This window comes from Microtus pennsylvanicus, chromosome 10 (genome assembly GCF_037038515.1).
Source record: "Microtus pennsylvanicus isolate mMicPen1 chromosome 10, mMicPen1.hap1, whole genome shotgun sequence".
Classification (NCBI taxonomy): domain Eukaryota; kingdom Metazoa; phylum Chordata; class Mammalia; order Rodentia; family Cricetidae; genus Microtus; species Microtus pennsylvanicus.
The window spans coordinates 91,029,150-91,036,734 of record NC_134588.1 but is presented as its reverse complement, the minus strand read 5'-3'; the positions used below and the strand labels follow the sequence as shown (position 1 = coordinate 91,036,734).

At 41.4% G+C, this 7,585-nt stretch overlaps 1 long non-coding RNA gene and 1 other non-coding gene across 2 annotated transcripts; one reads left to right on the top strand and one right to left on the bottom strand.

The window, feature by feature from the left end:
* The first annotated feature begins 104 nt into the window (after positions 1–104).
* Positions 105–6,812, top strand: LOC142858991 (uncharacterized). Its single transcript, XR_012912106.1, has 2 exons — positions 105–1,983; positions 2,023–6,812. It is a non-coding gene; the product is annotated as an uncharacterized LOC142858991 (long non-coding RNA).
* LOC142859239 (small nucleolar RNA SNORA40) lies at positions 5,866–5,989 on the bottom strand. Its single transcript, XR_012912154.1, has one exon. It is a non-coding gene; the product is annotated as a small nucleolar RNA SNORA40 (small nucleolar RNA).
* Positions 6,813–7,585: the final 773 nt, after the last annotated feature.

Sequence of the window (7,585 nt, the reverse complement as noted above, 5' to 3'; positions counted from 1 at the left end):
CAGCCATCTTGCTTTGGGGCAAGCTGGCAACGCAGGGTTTTCTTAGTGGCGGTTTCGGGGCGGTTCTAAGAAGCGGAGAGAGTAACGCGCTTGGCTGTGGACGACTTGGTGGCGCCAGAGCTGGCTGGTATCGGACTCCGAAGCCCATTGGGAGAGTTGGGCTGGCAGCCATGACACGTAAGGGCGGAATAGTACGGGAGCACTGCCTGGTGAACTTGGGTGAAAGTTCAAGATCTGGCTTTAACCTTTGCTTTGAACTTCCTGTCACCCGGACGTTCTGAAACCCGGACCTTGCAGTGCTTCTCAGAGTTGCTCTCGGAATTCATCCCTTCGGTGTTTTCCTTTTGCGCTTTCACTTCCTGTCGAACGTCTCTCCTGAGCTGACTCGAGTAGGACTGTGGGGAATTGAATAGGGGGGCGCGGTGGGGTGGGGCTCACGTTTGTTCTGGAGCTGCCAACAGCCTAACGTGGCTAAAGGAAAAGGTAATGCATAAGGTCTATGAGATAGGGAGGGATCTGGTTTCGCGGCCTTGTAGATTTACTTTATCCTAAGGGCAATGAAAAGGCTTTGAAGGGTCGAAACAGAGGTGTGAGCAATTATGTTTGTATTGTAGAAAGATCACTACTTGCCAACCTGGGCATGTTAGTGCTGGTCTGGAAGCCTGAGGTAGGAGGATTGTTTGAGCTCTGAAGGTGGAGACCAGTTTGGGCTTCATCTAAGCGAGGAAGACCACTATAACGGTAGCTCAGTGAGAGAATGTGTTCTTAGCACAGTTAAGCCTGGTGTTCAGTCCCCAGGGAGCGGGGCTGCGTAGAGAGAGATCACCGGTTGCCTTGTAAAGAATGTTCGGAAAAGTAGAGGAGAGAACAATTAGGAAGATAAGGAAGAGTTGGTGGTGGTGTGTAGGTAGGAAGGCATGCGTTGGATAAGGTGGTATGAATGCTCTGACTTGAAGAACTGGGTTATATTATTTTAACTCTAAGGGAGACCGTGTGGTTTGGAAACCAAGAAACTTTAAAGTGCGCTTCTGTGCATATGAATAGTTATTGGCGCTGTAAAAGAGGATAATGGCCTAGAGAGGAAGAAATATGTATTTGAGGGATTAGACGAGGGGAGGAAGCTGAGAAGAGGACAGTAAGAAGGAGCAAACAGGAAGAAAGAAAGGGTTAAAGTGTTACATGTAACAGGTCAGGTAAGATGTGGATTAAAATGTGTCCTATGGATTGTGGAAGAAGAAAGGACACTAGGTACATTTGAAAAAAGCTGTTGTTAAGAACCGGACTGAAATGGAAAGATACTATGTACAAAACATTTTTGTGGCCAGGCATGGCAACTCAGACTTGTGATCCCAGTACTCAAAAAGCTGAAGGATATGATTTGAGCCAAAGCTGGACCTATGTAACAGACCAGCCATATGTTGCAAGATACTGGATCACACTGTGAACCCTAAGATTGAATTATGTTGCTTTTCCATATCACATTGTATTATATTTCCGATATTGCATTACATTGTTTCTCTCATTACTTCAAACATTTTTTCAAAGGTATCTACATCTGAATCAGCCAGTAAGATATCCATAGATTTTAGACTGAGGAAACTGTCTACGAATCCTTCCTTCCTGCCTGCCTGCTTTCCTTCTTTCTTTTCAAGATTTATTTGTTTTATACAGTGTTCTGCCGGAATGTATGCTCACACACCTGAAGAGGTCACCAGATCTCATTCTAGGTGGTTGTGAGTCACCATGTGCCTGCTGGGAATTGAACTCAAGACCTGGAAGAACAGCCAGTACTCTTAACCTCTAAGCCATTGCTCCAGCTCCTATGAATTATTTCTAATAGCTATTGTACAAAATATTTACATAAGATGGAGCTGTTTAACATTCCTTGTGGAAGAATTTTCTAGTGGTACCTTTTAACAGGCTGGGAATTATTAAAAGTAGGCATTGTGAAGAGAAGTTTTTCTCTGTCCAGTTCTTGTAAAGGTATAGTTAAAAAGCAGTCTATAACTATACCTTGTAAAGGTATAGTTAAAAAGTAGCAAGTTTTCTTGTCAAACTATCTTTGGTCCTCCAGCCTGCAAATAATTACCCGGAGACTTATTACTAATTCCTAGCCTTAGCTTAGGTTTTTATCCAACTAACTCTTATAACTTAGCCCATAATTTTTAATCTGCCTTCTACCACATGGCTCAGTTACCTCTTTTTTATATGGCACATCCAACTTGCTCTGAGTCTGGTGGTGAAATTGCTCACCTAGATTCCTCCTCCCAGTTTCTCTCTCTCTCTGCCTGGAAATCATACCTATTCTCTCCTGCCTAGCTATTGGCCATTTAGCTTTTTCTTAAACCAATCAGAAGGTGCCTTAGACAGAGACACAATACACTTCAGCACACTATAATAGACCATCCCTTAGGTAATAAAGAAGGCAAGGAAATTCCAGGCTGCAGAGACCTCATTGGCTGAATTGCCTTATTTATAGCTCTCAGATCTGTTACCATTCTCCATTTTCCAGGTTTCTTTTTAATAACAAATACAGGAGAATTCCAAGAACTGATCAATTCTTCAATATGTTGAGCATTTAACTGCGGTTCTACCACCTGTTCTAGTGCTATAACCAACACATTCATTGCTATGTTAGCTGTCAGTAGACTTTTCTTTCTGCCTGCCAGTTCCCAACTAACCAATTCAGAGACTCAATAAATATTTATAAATGCTTGACTGATAGCTCAGGCTTATTATTAACTAGCTCTTACAACTTAATCCAGCTTTTTTATTTATATTTATTTATTATATTCTTTCTGTGTGTATGTCTGAAGGCCAGAAGAGGGCACCAGACCTCATTATAAATGGCTGTGAGTCACCATGTGGTTGCTGGGAATTGAACTCAGGACCTTTGGAAGAGCAGGCAATGCTCTTAACTGCTGAGCCATCTCTCCAGCCCTAATCCAGTTTTTTTAAATCTTAGTTTTACTACTTGACTCATGGCCTGTTACCTCATTTTGTACACGTCCTGCTTCCTCTATGTCTGGCTGGTGACTCGAAATTCCACCCTTCTTCCTTACTTCCTTCTAGTCTGGCTTTCCCACCCAGTCTCTTCCTGCCCTGCAATAGGCCAGTGAGATCTTTATTAACCTATGAGAGTAATACATATTTACAGTGTACAAAGATTGTTCCACAGCAGTTAGCCACATACGGTTTTAATTTCCCTACCTATCCTTCTGGCCCTGTACAGTCAGTCCACCTTGTACTTTGTTTTACCTAAGAAAAATTTCATTCCCTATAAGCTGAATATTTAGCTCCTAAAGAGACCAATCTGGGTGCCAAGATTTGGGTGAAATGTTGTGGAATATTTTTTTACACTATGTGAGGATATGTCACTGTGGTTGGTTTAATAAATAGCTGAATGTCCAATAGCTAGACAGGAGAGTTAAGCATGGTTGGGGGGGGTGAGGAGAGAAAAACTAGGTGCAGAAATTATGCTGAGGAGATATCAGGAGACACAGAGAGGAAACAGAAAGTGCAAGAAGAGAGGTAATGCCATATGATATAATGGGTTAATTTTCTTAAAAGAGCTAGTTGAGACAAACCTAACCTAAAAACCAAGATTTCATAATTAATAAGTGTCTGGGTACTGCAATGAGATTACTGTTATTTCTGCTCCTGTATCTACAAAACTTTCAATTTCAATGCCATTTATCTGTATTTTTAGCTTTGGTCTCTGACCATTTGTACCAGTTTGCCAAAATACTTGTTTGATCTCTTCTGACCCTTTATCTACTGATACTGTTCTATCCTTCATCACATTCAGAGCTGTGTTGTTTTTAATAACAGGTATTAAGTCTTTTAATCGTTCTGTGGATGAGTTTCTCCAATGCTGACAGGGAATGATTGAACCAAATTTGGTTTTGTTTTTTTTTTAAAGATTTATTTATTATGCATACAATGTTCTGTTAACATATATACACCAGAAGAGGCACCAGATCTCATTATAGATGGTTGTGAGACACCATGTGGTTGCTGGGAATTGAACTCAGGACCTCTGGAAGAGCAGCTAGTGCTCTTAACCTCTGAGCCATCTCTCCAGCCCCCAAATTTGGTTTTGAAACCTGCAGTAGGTCCCCTGAGGCATTTGCTGAAGGCATAGGGTTACTTTGCTTGTCCCTCATTGATCTGCATTCATTAGTCCAATGCTGGCTTTTGCCACATCTTCTGCATATTCCAGGAGGCTAGAATGTGTGGGTATACCATGTAGTCATGTCACATGTTGGAGAGCCAATGTTGTTTTTAACAAAATCTCAATTGTTTGATTTTTACCAATAAAGACTCAGGTGCCAGATGCTGGGGTGAAAGCCTACTATCCCAGGAGAAGCAGAGAAAGCACCAGCTGACCTTCCTCCACAGCCGATGTCCCAGAAGCCTCACTTTGTCCATCTCAAACATGAGTCCCCCAACTCCTTGTCCCTCTCTTCTGCTTCCTGTGCATCTCTCTACTCATCCTTCCGATTCCCTCTTACTCCCTATGGTTTTTCTTAATAATCTTATGTTCTGGGGGCTGGAGAGATGGCTCAGTGGTTAAGAGCATTGCCTGCTCTTCCAAAGGTCCTGAGTTCAATTCCCAGCAACCACATGGTGGCTCACGGCCATCTGTAATGAGATCTGGTGCCCTCTTCTGGCCTGCAGATGTACACACAGACAGAATATTGTATACATAATAAATAAATAAATATTTAAAAAAAAATAATCTTATGTTCTCTTCCTGCCACCTAGTTGTTTGCTCCCCCTTTTGGTTGACTTTTCTTTTTAGTCCTGTTTACAAAATGCAAGCAGAAAGATCTTGAATTAAATGTGTGTGCTAGGGCTGAGCCACCACAACTAGAAACAGGTTTTTCTAGTAAATAATGCAGTCTCAGGTTCATGTTGTGACCAAATATCCCACAACAATATATAGCCCTGGCTGACCTTGAATTCACTGTTTGGACCAGGCTGGCCTTTAGCTGAGTGCTAGAAATAAAGGTCTATGATAGGCATGCCCAACTTAAAAGTATTTTTTAAGTTAATAATTTTTTATTTAAGGAATTTTACATGTGATTCCTTTGCTTTCCATCAGGATCACTCAAGTTTAGGATTCCTAGAAATAAACTAGGTGGTGGTGGCACACACCTTTAATCCCAGCACTCAGGAGGCAGAGGCAGGCAGATCTCTGTGAACTCCAACCATACTGATCTACATAGTGAGCCAGAGTTGTTACACAGAGAAATACTGTCTGCAGGGGTGGAGGATGTTGGAATCTGAAAATAGCCCTTTCTCAAAGAAACGTGCTTAATCCAGTTGTCCTGTCCTATCATTTTATCTCTCCTCAAATTAAAGACATACTCATGACAATTTCAAAGTTCTGCACTGGAGAATCTCTAGCATTATGATTTACTTTAGAAAGCATTTTAAGGTAGGCCTGCCTTTCAGTTGCTGACAACCCACATCTCTTAAGAGTTAGGTCCTAGCTGGGTGGTGGTGATACATGCCTTTAAAGAGTTCCGTTCATGACAGGTGGTGGTGGCCTACACCTTTAATCCCAGGCGGAGGCAGAGGCAGGCGGATGGATCTCTGTGAGTTTGAGCCCAGCCTGGTTTACAGAGTAAGTTCAAGGACAGGCTCCACAGCTAGACAGAAAAACCCTGTCTCAACCCCCTGCCCCCGAAAGAAAAGTTCAGTTCGTATTCTTTCCTAATTTACTCAGAATACCAATCTGTAGGTAGGAAATGGCAGTCCTACACTGAAACAGAATTCCATTTACAGACATTTTCAGCTGCGACCTCATGTTCAAGACAAGAGTCATCAGCACTGTCAACCCTTTAGGCTATCTTGTATCGTTTTCCTTTTTGTATGTATCAAAATTTATACCGAATAATGAGTATTGAGTTACAAAAGAGGTGCTATTTTTGCATCTGTCTTCCCTGCCTTTGTCCACCAGTGGAACAAAAGCACAAGTGCTCTAACAGGATTTGTTTCTAAACCAGATATATGTTCAAGTTTGTGTTCTAGCTTCATCACATTTATCTTAGAAATATTTCTCTTTCTTTTATAAGTCATATTCCATAAAATTAGCTGGATGTGGTGGCAAACACCTTTATTCCCAGCCCTTGAGAGGCAGAGGCAGTCATTGAAGTCAGCCAACCTGGTCTAAAGTGTAACATCAAGGATAGCCAGGGCTACATAATGGAGAGACCCTGTCTGAAACAAACAAAAACATAATATGCTGTTGGGTATCTCAAAATAGTCCCTCAGTGGTGGTTGATGCTTTGTCATTCTGAGAGGTTTTTTGATCTTCCACAGAGTTAAAGTCCCTTTGACCTCTTGTTTCTTCGTGTTTTTTGAATACAAAGAGGCTTTCTACACAATTCCTTATCTACCTAACAATCCAGGGATGGGGAAGACAGCCGCCTTCCATCTTACTGAGACTTCACCATGAACTACATGGAAGGAACATTGATATCTGTCTGCACACACAGCTTCTGACATGCATCATTGTCCTTTGTTTTGGCCCCATGGAGAATCACTTACAAATCCATTTTCTGTTGTGCCTCGGACACATTTTGTCCTAGAGTAGTATATGTTTAAGGAGGCTAAGTTTCCCCAATAATATTTCACTATCTGACATTTCTTATTAGCTCTCTTCCCTATTTAAAAAAAAAAGACAAAAACATATGTAAGTTCCTCACTAATGTTGGACCATCACTACTGTGGTAACCACTCCCCACCCCCGCAAGTTGTGACTTTTTCTTCTTTGGAACATTAATAAAAATATATGTCTTTTTTTCCTGCCTAGTCTGTTTATTGTTAGGTAATTCCCTCAAACCTTCAGAGGATGGAAGGAAAATTTTTTGTGTTCTTAAAATGAAGATTTATTTGTAACAAGTCTTTCTCTGTTCCTCCAGCATCCCTATGACATGGGAAGCTCAGCTTAGATCTTAGACTTGTAACTTGCTCACTCTTATAAACTAAATTAACCCATTTATATTAATTTACATTCTGCAACAGGTTGTTATGGCTGTTAGCTCACTTTCTGCACATCTTGTTTGCTCTGCATCTCCTGGTGACTCTGCCTTTCTTCTTCTCAGAGTCCTCTCTATCTCCCGAGGGTCTGCCTAACCTCTTCCTGTCTAGCTATTGACCATTCAGCTCTTTATTAAATCAATCAGAAGGTGCTTTGACAAAGACACATCTTTACAAATAATCCACAACACTTTTCCATTTTTTTTGTCTAAATAAAAAGGAAAGTTTTTAATGTTTTGAAATGATCTTTTTGTACACTGTGAATATGTGTCACTCTGACTGGTTTAATAAAAAGCTGAATGGCCAACATCTAGGCAGGACTTTTGGGGCAGAGAGGATGCTGGGAAGGAAAAGGCAGAGATGTTAGGAGTACGCAGGATGGGCAACATAGAGAAGATAAAAGTCATGAGTCACATGGCAACATGTAGATGAATAGAAGTGGGTTAATTTTGGTTATAAGAGTTAGTGGAGCCAGGCGGTGGTGGCGCACGCCTTTAATCCCAGCACTTGGGAGGCAGAGGCAGGTGGATCTCCA